We start from the raw sequence: 14,662 nt of genomic DNA, 5'->3' as shown, positions 1-14,662 counted from the left end.
TTGAGAAAAACTGAGGAAATGTGAATATGGACTGGATATTAGATAATATTAAGAAAAAAGAACAAATTCCCTACATGTGATAATGGTAATGTGGTTTTGTAGGTACTTATTTGTAAGACATGCATGCTGAAGGATTTAAGGATGAAGTGTCATTCTTCCTATGCTTCAGAAAAATTAAACATGCATATGTCCATATAAATCAAATATGGTGAACTCTTAACAACTGTTGAATTTAGCAGGTGATACACAGGTGCTCATTGTGTTCTTTCAGCATTTTTATGTTTGAAAATTTTAATAAAAGGTTGGAAGGAAGGTAATTTTTTAAAGAGTATTTTTGAAAAAAATGTATCTTTATGCTACACAGGCATAAAGAAAAGACCTGAAGAATATACTGTGCACCAACATGTTAACAATATTTGTCTATGAATGGAAGGATTTCAGGAAAGTTCTATGTTTATTAGTACTTTTTAACAATAAAGCCATGTATACTTCAATAATCATGAAGAACAGTACTTAAAAATGAAGTTAGGAAAGCATTTTCAAACAAGAGTTTGAAATAAATGAGCAAATGACAACTAAAGTTCCATTCCCAAAGCATTATTAAATGGTTTTGCAAACTCTAAAGCAACATGCAAATTTAATATTATACAAGTAATAACAGATTGTTGTCTGGACACCACAAAGTTTTTAAATTTCTACTTACATGAGTAATTTATACCATTCTCACAGTATAAAAATTCAAGCAATTCATGGTAAAGACTGCAGGGGGTGGGAAGGGACTACTGGGTTAAAGTATTATTAAAATTACCAACATCCTCAAAACACTTGATGCAAAAATGTTAAAAAGGATCAATTTGGGATAGGGTAGAAAAAGTTTTTGCTGCATTATTCTCAGTACACTTCAGTATATTTAAAATTTCTTATAACAGAAATGCAAAATTACAAAAAAAAGCTTAAGTTCCTTGACCACTCCTCCCAAATAAACTCATCAGTTTACCCTAGTTTTTAAAAAATATATAAACAGCATCACACAGTATATACTATCTTGCAACTTGCCACAATTATCTCCAAAACAGCTGTATTAATTTATATTACTTGTGGGTAGTATTCCAAGACCAGACTCTTCCCTATATTTTTGTCATTACTTGGTATCACCAAATTATTTTTTGCCAATCTAATGGTTAAAAAGATCTCACTTTAATTTGCATTTCTGATGTTTAGTTTATCTTTTCTGGTTACTGGACATTTTTCGTTCCTATTCTGAGAAAAGCCTGTCCCTAATTTTCTATTGGATTCTTAAAATGTTACTCTTATCATTAAGGTGAGAACAATCCAAGAAAAATGTTAATGGTGACTGAATATCATTGTGGGAGTAGGCATCTTTTCCCAAAGTAAGAACACATTTTCTAGTTTTTCCTAAATTAATTCAGTAATAGAAACTAGAAAATGATGATAAAGTGGGTAAAAAAAACCCTTCTGGATGAAAGTACTACTTTCAGGGTACTCTAATACAGGAGTACATAACACCCTTAAAGAGCTCATAAAATCTAGCTCAAAGAAATAAACATATCTAAAGTACAAGTCTAATGAGGTAAAGAAATAATGGTTGAAGCTATTAATTCATTTGGAATATATTTCACTAACTTTGTTTGCACAGCATTTTTGAGTTGATGATATACTTTTCATGTATCTTGTTTAACTCTAACAAAATTGTGTCACATTCTCTGATGCCCTCCTATAAACTGCTATAGCACTTTTTTTGTTTACTCATATTATTATACTCATTCCTTTGAGTATGATTTACAAGTCTTCCTGCCCTGGTAGACCACACTGTCCTCCATTCTTCAGTTGTTCATATTTGTATTTCCAGCATCTGGCACTACTGAGTACATTCTCAAGTACTTGTTGAGTGAATGAGATACCATCATTCTCATGTAAAGGATGAGAAAACTGGCTCAGTGATGAAGTAATTTGCCCCAAGTAACATAGCAATTAGGTATTTATTTTACATAAACTACAATGGCCTTATCTTTGTAGGGTACTCTATAATTTAAACATTTTAAAATACATCATCTCACTTTAATGCTCACAGCAACCTACGAAGCAGGCTTTTTGATTATCATTTTGTAAGAATGAAAATTTAGTGATAAACCCTAGGCCCACTCAAATCCTAGCTTATATGAAATATAGCTGTTTCTTTACATACTGTGTATAGGAGCCTCAATGTTTATGTAGCAAACATCTTGGAGGGGGTGGAAAGGGAAAGAAGAAGGTGAAAGATAGTTAAAGCAACAGGACAGAGGCTGGAGACCAGGTGTAGGTCCACCTAAAGACCATAAACTTGTGATATCGCAGTGTCAACTGCATGTGCCACTTTGAAATCCAATCTTGGCCCAAAGGTTTTTCTTGACATTACCCTGTATTCACAGAAGACAACTGCAGGCTTTCTCACCTATCAGCAGTCACAAAAGCTGGGAAGGGATACAGAGCTAAGGAGGGCTTTGATAAACAACAGACAGGTTGTATCATGCAGAGACAAAGCAGGGGAAGAAAATGGTAACACAAAGGAAAAGGCCAAGGAACTTTAAATATGATCTCACATACAGTCCTAAACTGGACTGTGAGTTTCTCAAGGGCAGAGACTAACTCTCATTCATTTAACGTCCCTAGCTCCTTGTACTTAGAAACACTTAGTGAATGCTTGTTGAACTGAAAAGAGGTAAGATGTGAGGGGTAAAAAGAAGATATAATATTAACATCAGTAACAACAGCGACACCAACAATGGTTTCCAATTTATTGAGCACTTACTATGTGCCATGTGCTGTATTTTATGTAATATATGAAATGTTAAAAGTGCTACTCAAGTATGTTAACAGTGGTGATACTGATGACTATTGGGAAGACTCATCATAGGTTACTAAGATTACGGCAGAACCTTGAACAGAACAAACTAAAACAGCACGGGGCTGTGTAGCTGGAGGGAGGGAAATCAAGGAAACCAAAGTATTGCACATCACCACAGAGCTGGATAAGATCATTCTGAGGGTATGAGTGTCACTCCTAAGGTTTGGCAAAGTGAAAAACTACTCTGGTGGAACATTCAGTTATCACTGGCCAGAGACTCAGACTCAAAATGAACAAAGAACAAATATCATTCCTTCCTACCACAGACCTGAAGGGCCCAGAAAGGCTTTGCTAACTGACCATCAATCACTTTACTGTGACTGCCTATCCTTGAGCTATTAGAGGGGTTAAGTAAAATAATACATTAAAGAAATTACCGTCTCTTGACGACCTACAGTTTACTAACTACCTTATATTTTCTCATTTAATCCCAATAACCTTACACAAATAAGGTATTTTTCCAGAAGAGACAACTGATAGGTCCAGGAACAAAACTAGTTAAGTGGCCAGCAAAAAATTTAAAAATTGAGCATTTATTTATTCTGCCTTTCTTATATAAATATCACTTGCCAATATATGAAAATAAAATGATAGAACATCACCATTTTGCAACTCCCAATGAATTAATAATGGACCTAAGCTTTTAGGCAGCAGTGGCTGTTAACATCAAAAAAAGAAGAAGAAAAAAAGAAGAGGAATTCAAGACACTACTACAACTTAACAAATGTGAATGAACACATCACCACCAATGTCCTCGCCAAAGGGAATGAACCTGAATTTATAAAGCCTCTTGATCTAGCTGTCAATTTTCAGGAAATACAGAGGACAGAACATGTTGAACTGTACTGAGCATGCAATCAGCAAAATTCAGCCTGTGGAAAACTCTACAGGTCAAATGGCCTGAGTTCTTCAATAGATAAAAAGTATAAAGAAAAGGGAAAAAAGAAAGCTACAGATACTTAAAACAGAATATGAAAAAGCTACTACAAAGTCAGAATAGTAGATATTTTCCAGAGGGAGGAAGGATGCTGTGATGGGGATGGGCACATGGAAAAACATCTAGGGTGAGAAGAAAAGTTCTATTTCTTGACTTGGGTGGTGGTTACAAAAGTGCCTTAAAATAATTTATTAAACTGTAAATTTGTTTTGAGGTGGTTTTACATATCTGTATTCTATATATTTTTTACAATAAAAGGAAAACATTTAAATCACATTAAAGCTACTTACATAAAGTATGATTCCATTTGTATGAAATGCCCACGATAGGCAAATCTATAGAAATATAAAGTAGATTAGTGGTTGCCAAGCACTGGGGTGGTTGGGAGAAAGAAGAAGGGGAGTGACTACTAATAGACACCGGGTTTCCTTTAAGGGTGATGAAAATGTTCTAAAATTGATGTAGTAATGGTTGTACAACTGTGAACATACTAAATAAAAACTGTTTAAATGGATGAATTATATGGTATCTGAATTCTACCTCAATAAAGCTGTTTTTAAAAAAAGTGTAAGACACCCCAGTTAAACCAAGACACACTTTTAAAATAAAACTAGGGTGGAGCCTGAGAACCTGCATTTCTCAAAAGTTCCCAAGTGATGATGCTGATCTAGGGACCACATTTTGAGAACCACTGCAACAAAGGATTTCAAAACTGCTTCAAGCTGAAGGCAGTACTAACCAACACTGAAGAGTCAAGTGTTCATCAGGACTGGCAAAGTAGTCCTGAATAAAAAATTAACACTGTGCCAAACACTGTTCTATTCCATTGGTTCCCTGATCATCAACACCAGCATCTCCTTGGGAACTTGTTGGAAATGTAAGTTCTTGGGTCCCATCCAGACCTACAGAATCAGAAACTCTGGGTTAAGGCCCAGCAATCTGTGTTTCAGCAAGTCCTCTAGGTGGTTCTGATGTTCCCTAAACTTTCAGAACCACTGTTCTAAGCACTTTATATGCATCAATTCAGCTAAATATCTCTAAAACCCTATGAGGTAGCTAACACTATTATTAGTATTTTACAGATTAAAAATTGTGGCACTGAGGTTAAATAACCTGCACAAGATGACACAACTGGTAAGAAATGGAGTCAGAACTTGAACCCAGAAAACCTGGGTTCTTAATCACTGCTGGGAGATCGCTCTGCTTATAAGAACTCAATCAGCAGAATGCAATAACTAGTGGTGGAACTTCAAAAATAAAAACCAAAGACCCGGAGAAATATGCCTCACTATAAAGACAGGCAAATAAAATAATTGCAGCAAATAATATAATCATTAAAGCAATCCTCCAAATGTGTTCCGAAATATAAGCAGCCAGCAAATACAATATACCTAAATATTTCCAGAGCAATTATCTCTGGTCCCTAATTATTAGGACTTAAAACCTGGGTTATGCTAAAGATGGTACATAAATTCATGACAGTATGTTCACACTTCCTAATTGTTAAAATCTAAATTATTATACTAAAAAGTCATTCCAGAATAATTTAGATCTCCCTACTTCTAGAAGTCACTTTTAGTCACTAAAGATTATAGAAAAGGAAAAACTGCTTTCTTTCAACATCTAAGATTATACAATCAGAATCTCAGAGTTGAAAAATAATTTTCACATTCACCTAGTCCAATCAGCAACCCAGACTGAATCAACCTGTAATACCGATCTCCATTTAATGATACAATCATAAGAAGCTAAAAGAAATCCCAACTTTCTATAAAATCACATTCTGGAACCAATCCATGTCACCACTGTAATTTTTAAAGTCAAATGATTAAACCTTTTTAAGGGAACTAAAAGTCGAAAATGTTCAGGTTAACATCCCAAACAAAACCTACAGCTGTTTTACTAACAGAGAACCACTCCTTCACTATCTGAAAGTGTTTCTATAACAAAGCTGGTCAACAAGTACTTCAAGTTTTAACAACTCAACCCCTATGACACATTAAATGAGAAGGCTCCCAAAGAATCTTCTGAGCTGAATTATTCCTGACATTAACATGTAAACATCTGGTAACCAGTTATTGAGGAAACGAGTCAGAGAACAATACAGCAAAACACCCAACTGCTTGTGACTTGAATCAACCTTACAGATTAGTGAGATCACTGTAAAGCAGCCAAAACTGGTTACAGCTACACATCAGATTTTAACAACTTAATCCAACTGCAAGAGAGGTAACATGGAATGTGAAGGGCAAATATTTTCAAAGCAACCAATTTTGGCATTTCAGTAATACTTCGAATCCATGGTTGAAAACACACAATGAAAGGGGAAAAAAACCAACAGAATTTCCATTGTAAACTTGTAACTCTGGAAAGCTCTGTCCCCAAAATCTATATTTATGCTAGTTTCACAAACTCAGGATTAGAAGGTTTAAGTGATCTTCTTCAAATTCCTAACTACAGAAAACTCAGGACAAGGGTAAATATCTAATCACTCTACAATGAGTGCTCAAATTGTTTTGTTGAATGAATGGATTTTAGTGTAATTCCCAAGAAATCACTTCTTTAATACTTAAGTCAATTTACAACTAGGGATCCGATTTCTTCATTAATGATCAAAGAAGCAAAAGGCCTGAACTCATGATCCATAGCACTGGTGATTCACAATCATATTTCATCTAAATACTTCAGAAACTTTCATTCACAACCTCTAGCCCTCTCTGCCCCTTCAATTTGAAATCACTTTCATTTTAAAGGTAGGCACAAGTGGCCTTGCTCTGCCCTCATGTGTGCTTAAGTCAAAGGCTGGCTGTGCAACTTCCATCCCCAGGTTTTGACCATGGAAAGGACACATAGACCCTATGATGGTCAATGCTGCACAAGGAAAGAAATGAACAGTTTATATGACTCTATACTGGGAGGACAACATTTCCTGAAGAAATTAAAAAAAAAACAAGAATAGGAAAACCACAGTTGAGTATAATAGCTGAAAATCAGGATGTAAGTCAAAGCTCTCAAAAATTGTTCAGTACTGCCATTTCAAAAATTGTATTCGAGCCAGAGGAACTCATCACTAAGTCTTAACAACTTAGAAGTTATACGCCAGAGCAGGGGAGATACCAACATCAAAAGAATAAAAAGCAGCGTTATAAAATAGCATAAAAATAACTAAACCACCTAAGGAAATTGAAACCATGATGAAAAACCCCAAAGGCACAATCAGGTCATTATCTAGGAAACATTAGCTTCTTCCACAAGGAGGCCTACTTTTCATGCAGAGCAGTAAGCAGGGCCAAGACATGGAACTGAAGTCAGGTATCAATTAAATCAGACTACCACAGAAAAAGGACTCCATGATTAGTTATTTTGGGATAGTGCCTAGGCCAGCATTATCAACTCCAACTGGGATACAGGAGATTACTGTCATTGTTCCACTATAATGGGGTCCTCCAGGGTCTTTAACTTAGGAAGAATGGGTTAGATACCACTTTTGGGATGTAACAACCAGACATGGGGGGAACCCTATAGGACAATTTCTTCAACAAATAAATCTGAAGGGAGAAAAAAGGGAGGCAATGTGCAGATTAAAATAAATTTAAGACATGTATCAACCCTCCTTTGTGCTAAATGGACTTTCTTTGGATCCTGATTCAAACAAACTAAAATTTGAACACTAGCTTCATATTTGGTATTTTAAAAAGTCAGTTAATTTTTTGAGTTGTGGTAATGGTTTTGAAGTTATGTTTAAAAGAGCCCTTTGTCTTTTAGAGATACAAATATTCTGCAAATAGAAAGAAAACAACAGCAGAGGTTTATTTCAAAAATAACCCAGGGGGTAGGGAGTGAAGGGCTGCAGTGGGTAGAAGTATAGACGAAATAGAATGGCTGTAAGTTGGTAACAGGTGATGGATACACAGGGGGATCATTATATTATCCAATTATTTTCTGTTTGAAAAACTTCAAAGCATTAAAAAAGGATTGGTTAAATATAGAATCTTGTAATTTTATCTTTTAAATACTTAAGTTGGCTGAAAAAAATCAAGTATAGACAATTCATTTAAATTTTAATTTAGTAATGAGCTCTATCTACCTCAGCACAAGAAATAGCCAGTGCCACATCAAATCCAGACAATAGAAGAACCAAAGGGGCTCAATTACAGAATGGAAATACATACACTCCCACAATCTCCATTCCAAGAAATAAAATACAAACACTATCCACAAAGATCCACAAAAACTAACCTAAAATCACAGCCAATCATACTCATCCTGGTGGGAAATTCCAATGCTGCTCCAATAGCTTCCTGAACCTTCCTGACCAGTTGGTCTTCTGGTTCCTCTGGAGCTCTAACTCACTCAGGTCAGACTACTGGAGGACCTACAAAAAAAAGGAGGGGGGAGAGACACACAACACGTTTATTAGGGTGTGGGGGAGCTAACCATTATATAAATGTTCAAACATAATCACAGTTATTATTTCTTAAGCAATAGCCCTCACATATCAATTTGCATTTTTTAGGACCTGCTTTGAGCAATAACAAGAATTCACAACCAAAACTAAAACAATTCTTTTAATCTGACATTTAGACAAAACCTCTGCAAACTCAACTCAGTTCTCAATCCAAATGAAATTATAGGGAGTCATTATTTTATACACAATTTTATATCCTCACTGTGAACTGATACTAAGGCAATGTTAAATTCATTACTTTTTTTGTGAAAAAAATTGCATACATAAATTATTTTTCACCCTCATACATACTTTTTGGCCATACTGGGAGACAAATGATAAAACACCCTGGAAACTCAGGTTGAACTTTGCTACTGAACCTTAGACAAAGTTTTTAACTGGTATTGCCACTCCTTCCTCTCTTCTCAAAGATCAACCTAGAATAAATTAAACTTTTTAGATCATACCTAGATTATCATTCCCAGATTTATTCTAGTTCTGAATGACACAAGTCAAATTGAGGTTTAATTTCTGATCACTGCTTGACCGACTATGAAGAACACCAAGGCAAAACAGAAAGCAATCTCTCCTATCCTACAATGGAAAAGGGGGAAAATTCTATTACTTTCAAAGCACTTCAAACTGGAATAAAGCAAACCCTAAATCTCAAAACCAGTGAGTGTCTGTCTGCACATAGTTAATTACCGTATGGTTACCCATGGTAAATTTTCAATCCTACATAAATTTTTATCATTATATTCCTATTTCAAACCCCATCATCCATCCTAGGTAATCAGAAAAAAGCATTCACTTTAATATTGGTCTAATTAAAATACTAACAGTAAGGAAACCTACATCCAAATTGATTATACTCACTTCCATTTAGTAAGAATGTTGGAAAATATAAAATGGCAAAAACACAACCAGAAGTAGTGTATTAAAGAAATGTCAGTAATTCACTTTGGAAAAGAAGCTTGGTATCCCAAACAACCTTTCTAAACCCTCTCAAATAGGAATTATCCTGCTCAGGTAAGGCCAAATAACAGATCCCCAGAGATTTGAAGGACCAAAGAAAGAAGGTAGGGGAAAAGCAGGATGAACACTTAAAAACTAGCCAGCATAAGTTCTCTATATTACTGTGAAAAGTATGGCACCAAATTTCATTACTTTTGTAGGGTGAATGACAGGACCAACTGCCTTTGAAGGAGTGGAAGGAGGGGGTAGGCAAGGGATGAAACACTCCTTCTAAAAGGCAGGACACCTGGGTGTGGTTCATGACAGGAACATTATCGTCGGTCATTCCAGGATGGTGATTTTGCACTAAAATTCTTAGGCTATACGGTTAACCCAGGTGGGAATCACATTCAAACGTAATGAACCATTGGAGATAAAGAGCTTGGCCTATGAGGAGGAAAAAAATACAAAAATGATAGGATTGACCTAGAAATACACTAAAAATTTACAGTTAAAGGAATAAAAATCTTGTTCTCCTCAGGTCATAAAACTACCATATGACACAGATGCATCTGCTAAGGTATTCTTACACTAAGAAAAAGTAATCACAATTTATTGTGTGCCCACCATAAGCCAGGCACTTTATAACTTGTTTAATTCTAGCAACTATTAAGCGCTATATTCCCATTACACAAATGAAAAACTGAGAATCCGAAAAGGCCACAAAATTTGATTGTGAACCCAAAGCACAGTTATTTCTACCATACCAGGCTGCCTCCCTTGAATGAGGAATGTTGGTGCCTCCTCAATCTACGAAACACTGGGGCTAAGAGAAAACAATGCTGAACATGTAATCTAAAACGGAAACAAATGATAGGGAATTAATTGTCTACAGTAATGGTGGAATAGGGGGAGGGTAGAAAATGGCAATGACTGAGGGGCAGGAGATAATCTATCAAGGCTATTTTATTTTCTAGCACAAGGAGGGGGATAAATTTAGTGGAGCCTGACATGAGACTATCTCCTCTCTAGGGGATTCAGCGCCCATAAAAAGAGAAGGGGGCGGGGACTAGAAGGATCAAGAAATGAGAAAGATGTAAGAGGTGGTTAGCAGCAAAAAGAGACCAAGAGGCCACAGGAACTCGGAGCAAGGCTGGGAAAAGGGGAGGTTCACGAGCTTGCAAGGGGGATGGCGGGGGAAGAACAAAAAGTTGGTTTACTGGAGGGTTATCCTCTACAGCTTTTTTTCAAGTTTTTTTGTTTCTTTTGGGGGGGGGGGGTGGGTGTTAAAAGGAAGGGAAGGCTAACAGCCCGGAGAAGGAAGAGGTCACAAAGACAGCAATCATCCAACCACCAACCCATTCACTGTTCCACCTAAGAGTGGCTGAGCAGCAGAGTTGTGGAGAAATCAGTGTCCTGTGCTCCGATCAGGGTCATACAAGTGTGAAGGCTACTATGACTCCATACACGAAGATGGAATAAATGCAGAGAACAGGAAAGAGTATTCAACGCCGTGTCAAGGAAACCAATGGAAGAGGGGAACGGGACGGGTTAGGGGACTTGTGCTAAGCTCTTCCTTAGCAGGACCGGGGAAGGGGTGACAGGGAAAAGCTTTGACTCTTTCTCTTAAATACGAGCCTCAAATATCCATGCAAATGAGGAAGATTCAATCAGACGATGGAATTAGGGGGAAAGTGGGCGAGAAATATCTCAAAGGCACCAAAGCTTAACCCCTATACCTTAGTTCAAAGACCATGGAAGCTGGGGAAGTAGAGCCCACTTCAACTCAAGAAAAACTTGGGGATTCATTTGAGCCGCCGAAAGAGCGGAGAACCGAGGCGGGCCCGCGAAAGGTAGGGTGGAGGGAACCAGTCGTCGTAGGTTGATCCCCTCTACCCCACGGCCCAACTAACCCCCGACCGCACTCCCCAATGAACTCCAGGACTCTCGCCCGCCACCATTCCCAACCCGCCCACTGCGGCGGCGACAACGGAGGCGTTGACCGATTGGTGAGGTAAAGGCGGGCCCACACGCGGCTGAGGCCCGGGAAATGGTGTCTCCTCAACCAACTAGAGACGGGGTGGTCTTTACCTCAGGTTCGGTATTGGCACCTCAGTTTTTCGCCAATCGTCACCTCCTTAATGTCGGGTACCTTAGAGGCGTCACAAACGCGGACAGCCAACACCTCAGTCCCGGGTCCTAGCCGGACAGACATCAGCTTCCGCCGCCATCTTAACAGCAGGCGGACCGACCCTAGTCACTGCCCCCCCCAACCCCCGAGCTACCTCAGCCACCGCCAACGTATCCCACGAGGACGTAACCCCGCTACCGCGAGAACTCACCGGCTAAGAACAGCCCAAGCCAAAGACGTTGCCGCCGCCTCCGCGGCTACTGCAGTCTGTAGCCGAACCACGGCCACCTCCGCGCGATCCCGCGAGAACCTCTACCCGACGGGAACAGCCTGAGCCCAACCCTTCCCAGACCCCTCCTCCCACCGAAGCCGAAGTCGCTACGACTCCGCTCTCACCCTACGCGAAGCGAAAAGCAAATGACGCACCACCTCACGAAGCACCGAGGGGCGGAGCCAATCTGCCGCCGCCGGCTCCCGCAAGTGCCGTGAGAACTATCGCGATAATACGTTTTGGTATCTGCGAGACCTTCGAATTCACCGCAGGATGCCGCCCGCGCCTCGCCTTTAGGAAACACGAGATCTCGCGAGACCTGGGGCACGCTCCTAAAAAGGAGAGAGGTGGGGCCTCATGAAAATGACTGGGAGTTTTCGGGGGAAGGGAGGAACCTCCCGTCCTGCAGGGATCTCGCCTACCACGAGGTTTCCGACCCACTGCGGAGCTGGCTGCCAAACCTCGCGATGACACAGCTCAGCGCCAAATCTCGGCCATGTCCTGAAAACTGCCTCCGCCCCCGATCTAAGGTGTCTAGAGCCTAGTGCTTGAGGAAAATTTAAAAAGTCAACCTGTTTATTCTCACGCTTCCGGGCAGAGCTGTACCAATTAGACAAACTCCATTCTGGAAGAGGAGCAATGGGTCTGCCATTGTTACCTGCCTCCAGGAATCACATATTATCCTGGACTAACACATAAAAGACGTTCAGTCTCACAATAACCACGCAAATGCAAATGCAAACAATGACATAACATTTTTTTGTCCATCAGATCGGAAAAAAAATTAAGACCGATAATATCCAGACTCCTTCCCTCGCCGCACTGCAGGCTTACTGAATCCATCTTAATCTAACTAAAGACTCATACCGTTCGTTCTTAGCTCCAAAGCCACTAATTTTAACTCCTGAGGCTTTACCTTGGCATAACCAAAAGATCCAATAAAGTGGTTTTCTCCAAACAAAGGAGTCTGCCCTCAAAGGGAAATTCAAGCTTCCAAAGGGGTGGGGGGGTGGGGGGAGTGCGTGCTTGAAGCCTTTAATATGGCAGTTTTTCCACGTCTGGCCAACAATGTTTCTCCAATAAATCTTGGGATCCAATCTGGTTCGATACGTGGGCTTTCCTATTCTAATGCATTGTTTTGTCTATTCTAATTTATATATTGTTCTTTTAGAGTACATTTTTAATAGCTGGTAGTACAAATACCCCCATCTTTACTCATCTTTTAAAAATATTTTGTCGGTTATTCTTAGCCATCTTTTTTCCGGATGAACTTTAGAATCGTATTAAGTTCCAAACACTTGATGTATTTATTGAAATTGCATGAATTGTATAAATCAACATAGGAAAAATGGACATCACTACAAATTTGAGACTTCTTATTCAGAAGCATGGTATCCCTTCTCCCTGTATGCAAACGTTCTTTTATTATATTACTCAGTAAAGTTTTGTAGTTTACTTCTAGGTATTTTTATTCGTTTTTCTTGCTATTGGGAATGGGTTTTTTTAAGCATTAAATTTTCGAGATGTTTATTGCTTATAGATAGAAAGACTATTGATATTTGCCTATTTACTTTTGTAATTGGAAAAATAAAAAATATGTTCAACTTCACTAGTAATCAGGGAAATGCAAATTAAAACAATGACATACCATTTTTTGCCCTTTAAGTTGTCCAAAATTACAAAGATTGATAATAATTCATGTTGGCACAACTGTGGAAAAATGGACACTCGCACAACAGTGAAGAGTAAATTAGTACAGCCTTTTGGGAAGGCAATTTGGACAAATCAATCAAAAACCAAAACGCATATACACTTTGACCCAGCAATTACTCTTCTAAGAATATCTCCTACAGAAATACTCATACACGTGCACGAAACATATATATTTTTGTGTATATATAAATATATATATATATACGCACACAAGCCCATTCATTATAGCATTGCTTGTAACGGCCCCCTCCCTCCCCCAAAAGGGAAACAAGCCAATGTACATCAATCGGGAAATGGTTAAATAAACTGTAGTACAATCATACAATGCAGCTGTTTATAAATGAGATAAATTTAGATCCCTGATATAGGAAGATCTACAAGATATATTAAGTTTTTAAAAAGCAATTAGCCGAAATGAATGTGTGTGCGTGTGTGTGTGCGTGTGTGTAGTACCTTTAGATACCAAAACATACGTATACAACACCTAGTAGTTCCCCGCGAAGCCTGCCTGCCAGCCCCTCATCTTCCCCCTCCTGCGAGGCCGCCTTCCTCGAACCCCTGAGAGAAATGCCGAAGGCCCGGCCTTTACTCCCTCTCTAGGGCCACTCGGCCACGACTAATGCCGGTACCTCGCATCCCCACTGTCGGCCGCTCTCTCGCCGCGCTGCCGGCCGCTGCCGGGCTGCCCCCAAAGATGCGGCGAGCTCACCACTGGCGCCGGCCGAGGCCTGGGGGAGGGGAGAGAAGGCGGGGTTGAGGGAGGGCTGAGGCAGGCCTCCGGGCCCCTTCACCAGCCTCTCCCGCAGGCTCCCCAAGGCCGCCACCTCCGCGCCTCCGCGCAGGGTCCCGTGGGAACAACCCCCCGAGAAGAGCCGAGGACGGCCGCGAGAGCAAAGCCCGCCCCCCAGACCAGGGGAAGACGCTCACCTCCGCGGCGGTAGCTCCGCGGGGCCCGCAGGACCGTTCCGGGTCCGCGGCCCTGCTTCAGACCTGCTCCCCTCGCTCGCCCTCCGTCGAAAACCTCCCCCTCCGGCTCTCCTCACACTCGATCTGAGGCTCCGCCCCCCGTGCGAGAAGCCCCGCCCCTGCCCCTTGGGAGGACGCTCCCTCCGTGGTGAAGCCAGGTCCCCTGCAGGGTACCGCGCCTGGGCTACTCCAGGCCCACCAAACCCAACCATAGAGGATAGTAGGGTCGCTAAGGAATTGGGACTTGATTCGAGGCACGATGGAAACCGCTGAATGGTGACGTGATTTGATTTGACTTTGTTTAAAAATTAGTCTCTCCAGCTGCCTAGCGAAGAATG

The 14,662-nt window shown here is 40.0% G+C and overlaps 1 protein-coding gene across 3 annotated transcripts in view; it reads right to left on the bottom strand.

Annotated features, from left to right (window-relative positions):
* Window positions 1-14,413, bottom strand: part of HUWE1 (HECT, UBA and WWE domain containing E3 ubiquitin protein ligase 1) — a 138,480-nt gene extending 124,067 nt beyond the window's left edge. For all 3 annotated transcript variants that reach the window (XM_074359490.1, XM_074359492.1, XM_074359491.1), the window contains exons 1-3: window positions 14,286-14,413; window positions 13,988-14,086; window positions 8,082-8,217 (exon numbers count right to left, since the gene is read on the bottom strand). The gene's annotated coding sequence lies outside the window, so the exon portion shown is untranslated. The remainder of the gene's footprint in view (window positions 1-8,081; window positions 8,218-13,987; window positions 14,087-14,285) is intronic.
* Window positions 14,414-14,662: the final 249 nt, after the last annotated feature.

Source organism: Camelus bactrianus, chromosome X, assembly GCF_048773025.1.
Source record: "Camelus bactrianus isolate YW-2024 breed Bactrian camel chromosome X, ASM4877302v1, whole genome shotgun sequence".
Lineage (NCBI taxonomy): Eukaryota > Metazoa > Chordata > Mammalia > Artiodactyla > Camelidae > Camelus > Camelus bactrianus.
The sequence above is the reverse complement of the archived record's forward strand: the minus strand, read 5'-3'. Positions and strand labels throughout refer to the sequence as shown.